This window comes from Hylobates moloch, unplaced genomic scaffold (genome assembly GCF_009828535.3).
Source record: "Hylobates moloch isolate HMO894 unplaced genomic scaffold, HMol_V3 SCAFFOLD_4, whole genome shotgun sequence".
NCBI classification, from domain to species: domain Eukaryota; kingdom Metazoa; phylum Chordata; class Mammalia; order Primates; family Hylobatidae; genus Hylobates; species Hylobates moloch.
The window spans coordinates 148,230,442-148,242,556 of NW_026652279.1; positions in this window are offsets into that span (position 1 = coordinate 148,230,442).

Below are 12,115 nucleotides of genomic sequence, written 5' to 3' on the forward strand. Positions count from 1 at the left end.
TAAACTACATGTTTTAATAGTAATTTCAGTTGTATGGAAGATTATATGAAAAAGACACTCTATGTTAACATAATATATATATTCACTATATCACTAACATACTATGTGTATATTCACTTAATTAAATGGCCAGTAAATATATAAATTATTTGCCTAATTGTAACTGTCTTTCACATTGTCTGTAGAATATTTTATCTCATATTTTGTTCACACACCAAAAATATCTGTTATGCTATTAAAATTTTCTAGGGACCTATAATTCTTATTTTTGTCTGATAACAGCTGCTTGCTATATTCTAGTTTATAGTATCCTTCAGGATTTTGAAAAAAATTAAAAATTATTATCTATCTTCTTATAATTTCAATTACTCAATTTTATTGATACATATTATTTAATTTTTATTTATTTTTTATTTTTATTTTTGAGACGGAATCTTGCTCTGTGCCCCAGGCTTCAGTGCAGTGGCACGATCTCGGTTCACTGCAGCCCCTGATTCCTGGGTTCCAGCGATTCTCCTGCCTCAACCTCTTGGGTAGCTGGGATTACAGGCCCAGGCCACCACACTCGGCTAATTTTTGTATTTTTAGTAGAGACAGGGTTTCACCATTTTGGCCAGGCTGGTCTCGAATGCCTGACCTCAGATGATCTGCCCGCCTCGGCCTCCCAAAGTGCTGGGATTACAGGCATGAGCTACGGGGCCCAGCTATTTATGTTTTTTGATGAGACAGAGTCTTGCTCTGTCACCAAGGCTGGAGTGCGGTGGGTGGTCTCAACTCACTGTAACATCCGCCTCCCGGGTTCAAGTGATTCTCCTGCCTCAGCTTCCTGAGTGATAGCTAGGATTACAGGGGCCCACCACCACGCCCGGCTAATTTTTTTTGTATTTTTTTGTGGAGATGGGGGTATCACCGTATTGGCCAAGCTGGTCTTGAACTCTTGACATTGAGTGATCCGCCTGCCTCAGCCTCCGTCCTCCTCGACCTCCCGTGTAAGCCACCGTGTCTGGTCGACTTCTATATATTAATCTACATCTATTTATGTGCTATTTGACAAAAAGAAAAGAAAAATAAAAACAACAATGTGCCTCATAGTAATTCCTATTTTGAAAATACTTTTGAAAATATACATTGTTTATATTTACAGTTATGAAATCGGTGGGGTTAGAATTTCAGCACAAACTAGGTCAATCCTCCTTCCTAGGTATCAATTTAAACCTCAAAATTACTACACATTCACTTTTACTTCCTTCCCAAATAATATGAAAAGTGATCAAATCTAATCTTTTTAAGACTTACAAGAAACAGAATACAATTAGTTGACCAAATTATTACCTGTGAAAAATAGAATATCAAGTTAATGCTGCAATGAAAATCATAAGGAATCACAAACAGAAAAAGTGAAATCACAAATGAAAATATAACTCTTTTCTTTTGAAAACTTTTCCATAACATTTTTCACATTAACGTTCGGCAATTATTTCTTATACATATATATTATCACTCTTAGCAGTGCTCATTTAGCTTTCTCATTTCCTCAATCATTTTCAAGTAACCTTCTAGTAACTTTTGAAGGAAATACTTTCATTAAAGGATAACACATAGAGTGAAAAGTGCACAAATCTTACACACAGTCCTATGAACTTTTACTTGGTGAACACACCAACGTGAGCTTCACTCAGATCGAGAACATTGGCCGGGCGTGGTGGCTCAGGCCTTTAATCCAGCACTTTGGGAGGTCGAGGCAGATGAATCACTTGAGGTCAGGAGTTCGAGACCAGCTTGGCCATCATGGCGAAACCCCGTCTTTATAAAAAATACACAAATTAGCTGGGCATGGTGGCGCCAGTGCCTGTAGTCCCAGCTACTCAGGAGGCTGAAACAGGGGAATCAATCACTTGACCATGGAAGGCGGAGGCTTCAGTGAGGCGAGATCGTGATCATGCCACTGCACTCCAGCCTCCAGCCTGGGCAAGAGAGTGACAATCTGTCTCAAAAATAAATAAATAAAAATACATATACATATACATATACACACACATATGTGCACATATATCATCAGAACCTTAAGAGCTTAAGTGTCACTTCCTTGTACCACTGCCTGCACCCTCACCCCCTGAAAAGTTTACTGATATTCTTTCATCTGGCACAACTAGAAAGGGAGAAGTTAGAACTACTGACCTGCAATTGATTTATCTCCAGAATACCATTAAGCAACTCCTAACAGAAAGAAAAGAAGGGAATCAATTTGGCATAAGCTCCTTAGCTCCTTTATTTTACATAACTAAACTTATGGGTAAATTAGCTAACACTGTTTCTTAGGACAATGAAACTTCTCTACAGAATGCCTGAGAAAGGCTGACCCTAAGCATTGCTTATAGGTAGTAAGTACAGAATTTATGAGTTAAAGAAAACTTCACAGAAACATTGATGACAATGGAGATCTCTCAGACTAATTGTTCTTCTGTTGTGGATGTAAAATCACAAAACCTACGGATTTAGCAGTTATAGAAAGCCCGGTAATATAGGTTTGCTGTGGAAGAACCGGGAGAGCTCGCTGTATGTGAGACTTATGCAGGCTTTTTTCAGAAATGATTGCCCGTATCTTTGTCATTACTAGTGAAGCCTAGTTTTTTTTTGCTCAGATCTCGGATTTATGTGAGTTTGACTTGACAATTCGATTATTTGTGTGTTATTTGTTTTGTTTTTATTTTATTTTGCATTTTTGGGGGGTTGCACATAGAAAAATAGAGTCTTTTGTTAGTGCTATATTGATCTTGAACCCTGCAGGTTTGCTAAATTCACTCAACAATTCAATTTAAACTGCTATTACTTGACTGTGTACATTACAAATTGTCAGAAATTTCTTGTTTTATATCATATGGATAGTTTGTGTTGATTTTTGAGAGGTTGGAGGTGGAATCAAATACTTGGTATTGAGTTACCTTACTTGGCAAGAAGTTAATGCTAAAATAAGATTTATTTAAGTAAAAAATAAAAAAAATAAAATTTGTGTGGAAGAAGAATGTGTGTTCTTTATTTCCTGCATTGATACATGAACACGTATGTTTATTATGGCACTATTCACAATAGCAAAGACTTGGAACCAACCCAAATGTCCATCAATGATAGACTGGACTAAGAAAATGTGGCACGTATACACCATGGAATACTATGCAGCCATAAAAAATGATGAGTTCATGTTCTTTGTAGGGGCATGGATGAAGCTGGAAACCATCATTCTCAGCAAACTATCACAAGAAAAAAAAACAAGCACTGCATGTTCTCACTCATAGGTGGGAATTGAACAATGAGAACACTTGGACACAGGAAGGGGAACATCACACACCGGGGCCTGTCGTGGGGTGGGGGAAGGGGGAAGGGATAGCTTTAGGAGATATACCTAATGTAAATGACAAGTTAATGGGTGCAGCACACCAACATGGCACATGTATGCATATGTAACAAACCTGCACGTTGTGCACATGTACCCTAGAACTTAAAGTATAATTTAAAAAATGAGGAAATTAATTATATCTAACCAATTAGATTGTTTTGAGTATTAAATTTTTTAAGATTTGTAAAGCTCTTAGAACATTCCAAGGATGGTAATTTTTGTTAATGTATTGTAGGTGATATTTGCTTATGTATGCAAGATTATGAAGCGAGTGATATTTACGGAAAAATAAGATTAGAGAAAACTAAAGTCATCACTGAGAATATGGCTGCTTTATTTTGTTTCTATACCTGTCTCCATATTACTTTTTCCTATCAATTTATTTTTTCTAGAAACTTCGGTATCATAATTTCTGACAAAGATAACTTTTTGAAAAATTGTATGATAAAATGAGAAATATTAGAATAACTGTATTATTTTAATTGATGTAAGCTAGGACCACCCACTTGGGAACTAGCCATTTTCGAGTCTCTTCTGACATATTTTTCTCCTATTTATATATCTTTAGGGCAAAAACATGTAAAGTGTGTGATGTATCCCCCTGTTAGTTCTGTTGTTCCATAAGCTACTTAATGCCAGCCAACTTCAGTGTTTTGTAATTGGTGATTTATTGGATTCAACCTAGATAGACAAGTAAAACGAGAGAGCAAACTCAATTGCATTATTTTAGTGCTTCTTTTTTTAACGTAAAAGTGAGGGAAATTAATACAACTAAACTAACAGTAATATCTGTAAGTGATGCAAACATGAACATTTTACCCCTCAATGATGAAGCAAATCCTCTTACAAAGATGAGGAAGATGGAGCATGGTGTTGCTGAGCTTCCCCTTTCAAGTGTAATCAGATTGGATTCCGTGCTGGCCTTACACTTTCTATCTCTGCAATGTTAATACAGCTGCTGTGCCTGCATAAACATTTTTCAGTTTTGCAATATAAATAAAATAGCATTTACCACATAGAATGACTTAAAAGTTTGCAGACAAGCAAAGAATGTGGTACTTGGGAATGGTACTTGGTAAATATTCAGTAAATGTAACTTCAACCAATGTTATTGTGGTTCAGATAATAAGAGAAATAGTTTTCCTTTTTTTTAATCTAGCATTGGATGAAGGTTTTACCTAATGTTTATAGGACTTCGCCAATGGATGAGTATCCTAAAATATAAAAACATATTAATTAGCTACCTGACAGTTCTTTACTATTTTTGGTCAGATATTTTAATAATCTTTAAATATCAGATAGTGATTTTCTATATTGTCTTTAGAACACCAAAAGCAAAGCCATGACAAGGAATACATTTGATTTTCTCCTTCTTGGATTTGATAGTTGGGACATGTCTAGGGGCAGTAAGAAAATGTCGAGTTTTCATTTTGAAGAATATTTTCACTTGACAATTTAAAATTTCTACTTAATTGCTTTCAAACAGTTGTCATGTGCTTAACTGTAATTGTATTATGAATATGCTAATGTGTATTTCAATAAAATGTGAAAACACAACTTTTTTTTGAAAAAGAAATGTGGGAATAATCCAAATTGCTATGGCAAACACAGGTCCTTTAGTGGTCTGGCTTATGCCACCATGATTAAGGCATCTGGAGAAATAGGTATCAAGATTTTCCTTGTGATATACTCACTAATCGTTACTTTACTCATCCAACTGATAGCATGTCACCATTTGCAATACATATATTTTTATGATATTTAAGATTTTCAAATAACACAAATTAAAATTTTATTTTTTCCATATTTTTATCCCTGCTAAAACATTTTGTTTTGCTATGAAGATTCAAATTGCTCAGTAAGCAGCTAGTATATTTGAGTTTTGTAACATATTTCTGAACAAATATTTTGTTTCTTTACCCTTTAAAATGTCAGCAAGTCAGGAACATAGTAAGTGATATCGTTATGATAAAGAGATGTACCTTTATTTGCTTTGGTATTCTTATTCTTTTTCTATACTGATAAAGGAACTAAAAAGTCCATGTAAATATTTTGTTTACCATAAAATCAATGTCCCAGTTCATATAAACCTCTAAAAATGAAAAAAAAATGTAGGAAGGTAGTTAAAAATTGTTTAAACTCCAGTGCAATTTTCAAGTATGTATTGTTTCCAATACAATTTAGACATCAATTCATGGATTGGCTTTCAAAAGCTTCAGTATGAAAGTATTTCATGTAGCGTTTCATTTTAAGAATGCCTAAGGCATGATTTGTTAGTACTACTTATTTTCATGGTTGTATATTCGCATCTACTCTGTGAAGAACAGAAAAAGAATAATGAATACATTGCAGGGAGAAGATCTGTAAAATAGGCTTTCCATGTTATTTAAAATGAAGCCCTCTTCTCAAGAGATTGTTTTCAAGAAAGAATACATTAAATAGTCAGTCCCATACACCGTCCAAATAAACCAAGTCTAAAACAAAAAATATATGCATGAAAGAGAAAAATGTTCCCTGCCCCACCTTGCAAAGTATGTATGTCTTTCTGTTTTGGCTGTATCTACTGTGACTACACCTGACCACCTTTTTCATCCCTTTAGCTATATGCAGAGCTGAACGTTGGGCAGCAATTTTTAGAGTTATGCTGATTGGGATAATCTTCTTCGTGATGTGCTGATTTCAAAAGCCTAGTATCCCTGGGGTTGAATTTGGAAAGATGTAAATCGGTTTCCTAACACTACATTTTGCAATGTGTAAATTAATAACTTGGCATTTCACAGCTGTTTTAAAGGCTGTGCTTTAAAGAATGAAATATCAATCACAAATATACATCTACCCAGAAATGTCAAATCCCACCCAAATGAATACCACTGCAAATTAGCACTAGGTCACATTGTTCTGCTGTCTTTCACCTGTGATGCATTTCCTTCCTTTCCGGGTTAAGATCGCCCCCTGGAGAGGCTTAAACCTATTTTCTACCCCATATAAAAGATGGGTGGTGAGCTGCTTTAATAACAGAACATAGCATCCAAATGCTAAGCCTATTTGAAAGAGGCAGTGTGGTATAGTAAAAGAAGAAATTACACTGGGGTCAAAATACCTGGATTGAATTCCCAAGCCTGTGCTTAGGAGTTATTTGCATACAGGCCTCTCATGGCACCAGTTTTCACATCTTTAAAATTTGCCTCACCTGTTCCACAGGGTGATCTAAAATTGCCTTGCCTACCCCAAGGGGCTTACAAAGTTAACATTGCCTAATAAATATTCAGTATTAGTTTTCAAAATAAGCTTAGAGAATTATAGAGATTATCAATGCTATAAAGATTAATGTTTCTTTCTATATGATATGCTAATGTATGGATGTGTCCCTGGTTCAAGAGGTTACTAGAGGATCATTTATTTGTCTCCCATATGAATAATTTAGTAAAATAAATTATTATTTAGTGATTGAGTCCATGTGAGTAAATATAGGTCAGAGCTACTTAACTACATTTCATGCCTAAAGGACTTGTATTATCTCTTCACCAATTTTCTAACTATTAAATTCTGTCCCTAATATGCCATTTCTAATTCCCAAGTAGTGATTTACTCTTGGAATTTAAAAAAATATTTCTGTGCTTTTACTATCTGCATGGAGTATATGTTATATTATCTGTTGGATTAAATTTGTGTCTTCCCAGCTGGACTGTAAAATACTTCAGAATGGGAAGAATGTTTTATTCATTTGCATTCAACACATTGATCTATACACAGAAGGGATTCAATAGAAACATACAGAGTGATTGAATAAGAAATATACTAATTGTGTATTATATTTAATTTCATTCAGTCCTGGAGCCAGCCAGTATTTCCTGGTGTCTTTTAAAAAATCAATATGAAGGATAATATTAAGGAAATATAATCTGCCATTCATTAATGTCCTCATTTCAATGAATCATCCATAGTATTTTAAGAACAAATATTTTGTTGGAAAAAGCTATGCATGGAAGCACTATTTTCTGAAGTGAAATTTTATCCAAACCGTGTGGGTGGTACTATGGCTGTACCTTTTTTAAGTTTTAATATTTGATGTTTATGAGTAAAATGAACTTATCAAATGCATGTGAAAGGTTCAGAAATATTATAAATGAACTAAATATTCATATTAATCAATTACTTTAATTAGGATCAATTCCACCTATAGAGTTTGACGTTACTATTTTAGAAACTATTTCAATTTAATTCTGTGTTGGATTATAAAAAACAAGTTACAAAAAATAAATAAAAATAAGATCCTCTTTCTTGTGTGATATTCAGGGGAGCCACATTCCCAGGGAAGTAATAACAAGTAATCTTCTTATAAACTTGGGTAACAAACCATATATCATCCAAAAAAGCTATTAAGCATTAAAATTTATGAGAACATATCCATATACTCATAAAAATTCTAAGAGTAACTTAAGAACGGCTGCTTTAGTATTTTACAAAATTTTATTAGAAATAATATCTTAGTTCATTCAGACTGCTGTAACAAAAAAATAGCTTAAACTGGGTGGCTTATATACAACATAACTTATTTCTCACAGTTTTGGGTGCTGGAAGTCCAAGATCAAGGCACTGGCAGATATGTTGTCTGGTGATAGCCCGCTTCCTCGTGGACAATGCCTTCTTGCTGTGTCCTCACATGCTGAAAGGGACAGAGTCTCTCTAGGGCCTCTTCTATAAGAACATTAATCCAATAGATGAGGGCACTGCTCTCATGACCTAATCACCTCCCCAAATCCCTACCTCCTAATATTATCATACTGGAAGTGAGTATTTCAACATATTAATTATCAGGGAACACAAATACTAAGATGATATGAGATAATATTATAAATGGTGAATGTTCTATGACAGTCCTCTCCATCTTCACAAGTCATACCGGATGGCTTCATCTATTAATACCTCCAGCACTGGAAATAGTATTGTGCTTCTTGTCCTGGAATGAAATTAGCTTTACATAATTATCTCCATGCTAATAAAACATATCTTGTTTTAGGTTCTTCGCACTAATGTAAAACCAATTTTGAAGATATAATGATTAAATGGAGGTATTTGGCTACACAGTAGGATTTTGCTGGTGTTCCTGTGAAGAATCAAATACAGGAAACTCCATAATCAAATGCAAAAGCAAGCTGAATTCTGACAGCCTACTAAGACATAATTTAAAATCAAGATTATTTCCTTATTTCCTGCAAAGACATAATTACAAGATATTCTGGCTCAATTTTAGAAACACACTTACGCATCCTCTAACTCATATGCACGATTTTCTTTTCTCACTATGCATCACTCAACCTTCAGGACCTGGATTTGTGCTCTAATTCAACTGACTGTACTGGGCTGGGACTGGGGAACAGTTTCTGCCACATTCACTATTACTTACCTCCTGGTCACATCCTGCTTTCTCAGAAGCAGGTTTAAGTCTTTCTGATCAGTTTAAAGAGACAAAACCCACAAAACAGTAAAAAATAAACTTTAGGCATTTTCCCACAACTTCTGGTTCTGATTCATATAGCTCAGAATTTTATTTTATTTTTGGAAATTGATAATATATAAAGAAAAAAATGTATCTGGGCAAAATCATCTTCAAAGTTAGAAGATGCTGGTTAAAGCAGAATTGTCAATATCCTTCTGCAGATTGTGACACACACACGCACACACATACACATGTGCATATATGTACATGCACATATGTGTTTGCATGTGTATGTATATGTGTGTATATATATTGAGAGAGCCTTGCAATATTTATGTACATTTTCCAAGAAATTCTACTTGGAAGAATTTATTTTGATATTACTATAATATGACTTACCTAAATTTATATATATCATAGACTATTAGAAAGGAGAAATTGGAAACACTGAAATATCCAATAAGAAAACTAGAGTTTAAATATATTAAGGTTCAAGTAGAGTACAGTTCTTACTTGTTTCACAGCACATTACAGTATCTACAGTTAACAAAAATGTATTATACTCAGATGACAGAAATCCCGAATACCCTGACTAGATCACTACACATTGTATACATGGCACAAAAGTTCACATGTACCCCATACGTTTGTACAGAAAAAAAATAAATGTTTAAAAAGAAAATTAAAGAATTTCAAAACAACAACAACAACAACAACAACAACAACAAAAGAATACAGTGTAGGTATTTTCAAAGGTACAATTCCTATTCGTAATGTACTATGAAGTTAAAAATTAAGAATATTGTGTTCGATGTGACTGAAAATATTACTGTTAGAAAAAATATGCAGATGTTCTGAACTACTTATAATTGGTAAGATAATCATCTTTTGCTTACCTGTATTTTGTTTATATTTTAAAAAGCTTATATATGTTTATATATATCTTTCAAAATTCAAAGTTAAGTTAAAAGTAAACTAAAGAAAATCATTCTTCCCAATAAGAAAGACACTTATATCATTTGACAATAAAATTTCACTAATAAAAATCACCTCAAGATGAATTAAAAGAAGAGCTATTCACTAAGATTTATGCAAAATGACAAAGTGTCTATGTTCATATTAGTGAAAATTAAAAATAACCTGAGCATGTTAGAAAGTATTTTTATATAATACATGGTAAAACCTTTCAAAACATTACTTTTAAATATATATTTTAGGAAAATGTAAATGGAATGAAAAAATGAAGAGGAGATTGAAAACAAAAGACTGTAAAATGATACGTATGACACCTAAAGGTTTTCTTTTTAAGTCAATATACTGTAAGAAGAAACAAACAAACACAAATTCTAGCTATATCGGGGAGATGTTGCTTTCAGATGCATATTCAGTTTCAGAAATTTTAAAATGTAAAGAATTCACATTGATAATTGAGTACATACAGGTGTGAGAAAACAGAAAATATACAAAATACTAAGTCAAAAAATATGGGTATAAATTCGTTCGTGGATTTGACGTTTTTTCAAAAAAAATAGTAAAGTAATAACAATTTTTTCTCTAACTATGCCATACCACTACTCTTCTACCACTAGTATACTTCCATTATTACTACTACTTTATCCACTACTCTAAATAGGAATACCACTTATTAAATATTATCTTCTCTCTATTAAGCCCTTTACTGACTCATTTAATTCTTATAATAATGCCATTGTTAAATTTCGGGCTGGGAGGGTGGCTCATGCCTGTAATCCCAGCACTTTGGGAGGCCAAGGAGGGTGGATCACCTGAGGTCGGGAGTTCGAGACCAGCCTGATCAACATGGATAAACCCCTTAACTATTAAAAATACAAAATTAGCCAGGCATGGTGTCTCATGCTTGTAATCCCAGCTACTCTGGAGGCTGAGGAAGGAGAATTGCTTGAACCCAGGAGGCGGAGGTTGTGGTGAGCTGAGATTGCACCATTGCACTCCAGCCTGGGCAACAAGAGGGAAACTCCATCTCACATACATACACACGCGCACACACACACACACACACACTCACACACACAAAACCAAAACAACAACAACAATTTGATAATGCCTTTAAAAACAATTTTTTTTAAAGAGATGGGGTCTTGCCTTGTTGCCCAGGCTGGAGAGCACTGGCTACTCACAGGCACAATCATAGCACAATACAGCCTGGAGCTCCTGTACTCAAGCAACCCCTCCTGCCTCCGTCTCCCAAGTGACTGGAATTACAGACATGAACCACCGCACCTGACTGCCTTTGAGTGATGAGAAATTTAAGGATTTGTTAAGAACCCTGAAGTAAATTGCCAGACATAAATGTACTTATTTTCGTTTTTCTTCTATATAAGCTCAACTTCATATTGATTTACAAAGACTCCATGTATATTTTTAAATTTCATAAAGGATTTCCATAAATTGTACTATTTAAACTGATCAGAAACCCTTTTATTCTGGTGGAGCAGTCACTGTTTTCCAAGTATACTATTTGAAGCATAGAAATGAGACACTTGAGACCTATATAAAATATTTGAACATTCATACTTATTCTATGAACAAAGGCCACTGAGAGATGAAAACAACAATCATGACATGTGGCACTCACTTCATCTTTGCACTTGTTATTTTGTGTTCTTGGTCACATTGCTCAGTTTCTTCTTTAGTTAAAGGAGTGAAGAAGCATCTGAGTAAGAAAACAAAGGCTCAAAACAGTAGTGGGAGGACAATTAATGCTAGTTGTTAATAGTAGTAGTAGTAGTGGTAGTAATAATAGTAGTAGTAATAGCAGCAGATGCAGTATTAATAATGTTTATCTTTGGATATGACTTTAAAATATTTTGAGAGTCTTAAAGGAATCTAAAAATTCATGTCAACAAGGCTACTCCTGAAAGTATAAAATGTATGAAAAATTATTATAAAAAGTCTTTTTTAAACAGCATTTTTTCTAGCTCCAATATTGCCTAGTCTACTAATATTCCTAACATCCTCAAATTCTTCTCAAATAATTATAATTTATCATAAGAATAGTCCATTTGTTTTGTTTTTAAATATTCACTTACTACTGGATGAACTTCTGATTTTTCGCCAATTTCTTCTTTGTTCTCACATCAACTCTTGTTATCCCATAATTTACTAATGCTTGGAAAAAAGACTTCTTTAAGTAGCTCCTGCTTCTCTGATAATAATAATTAAAAAAAGCTTGCTTTTCATCGCTTCCAAAGAGGGTGACATGTGTCTTAATGTACAACAGTGAACATTGACTATGATCAATA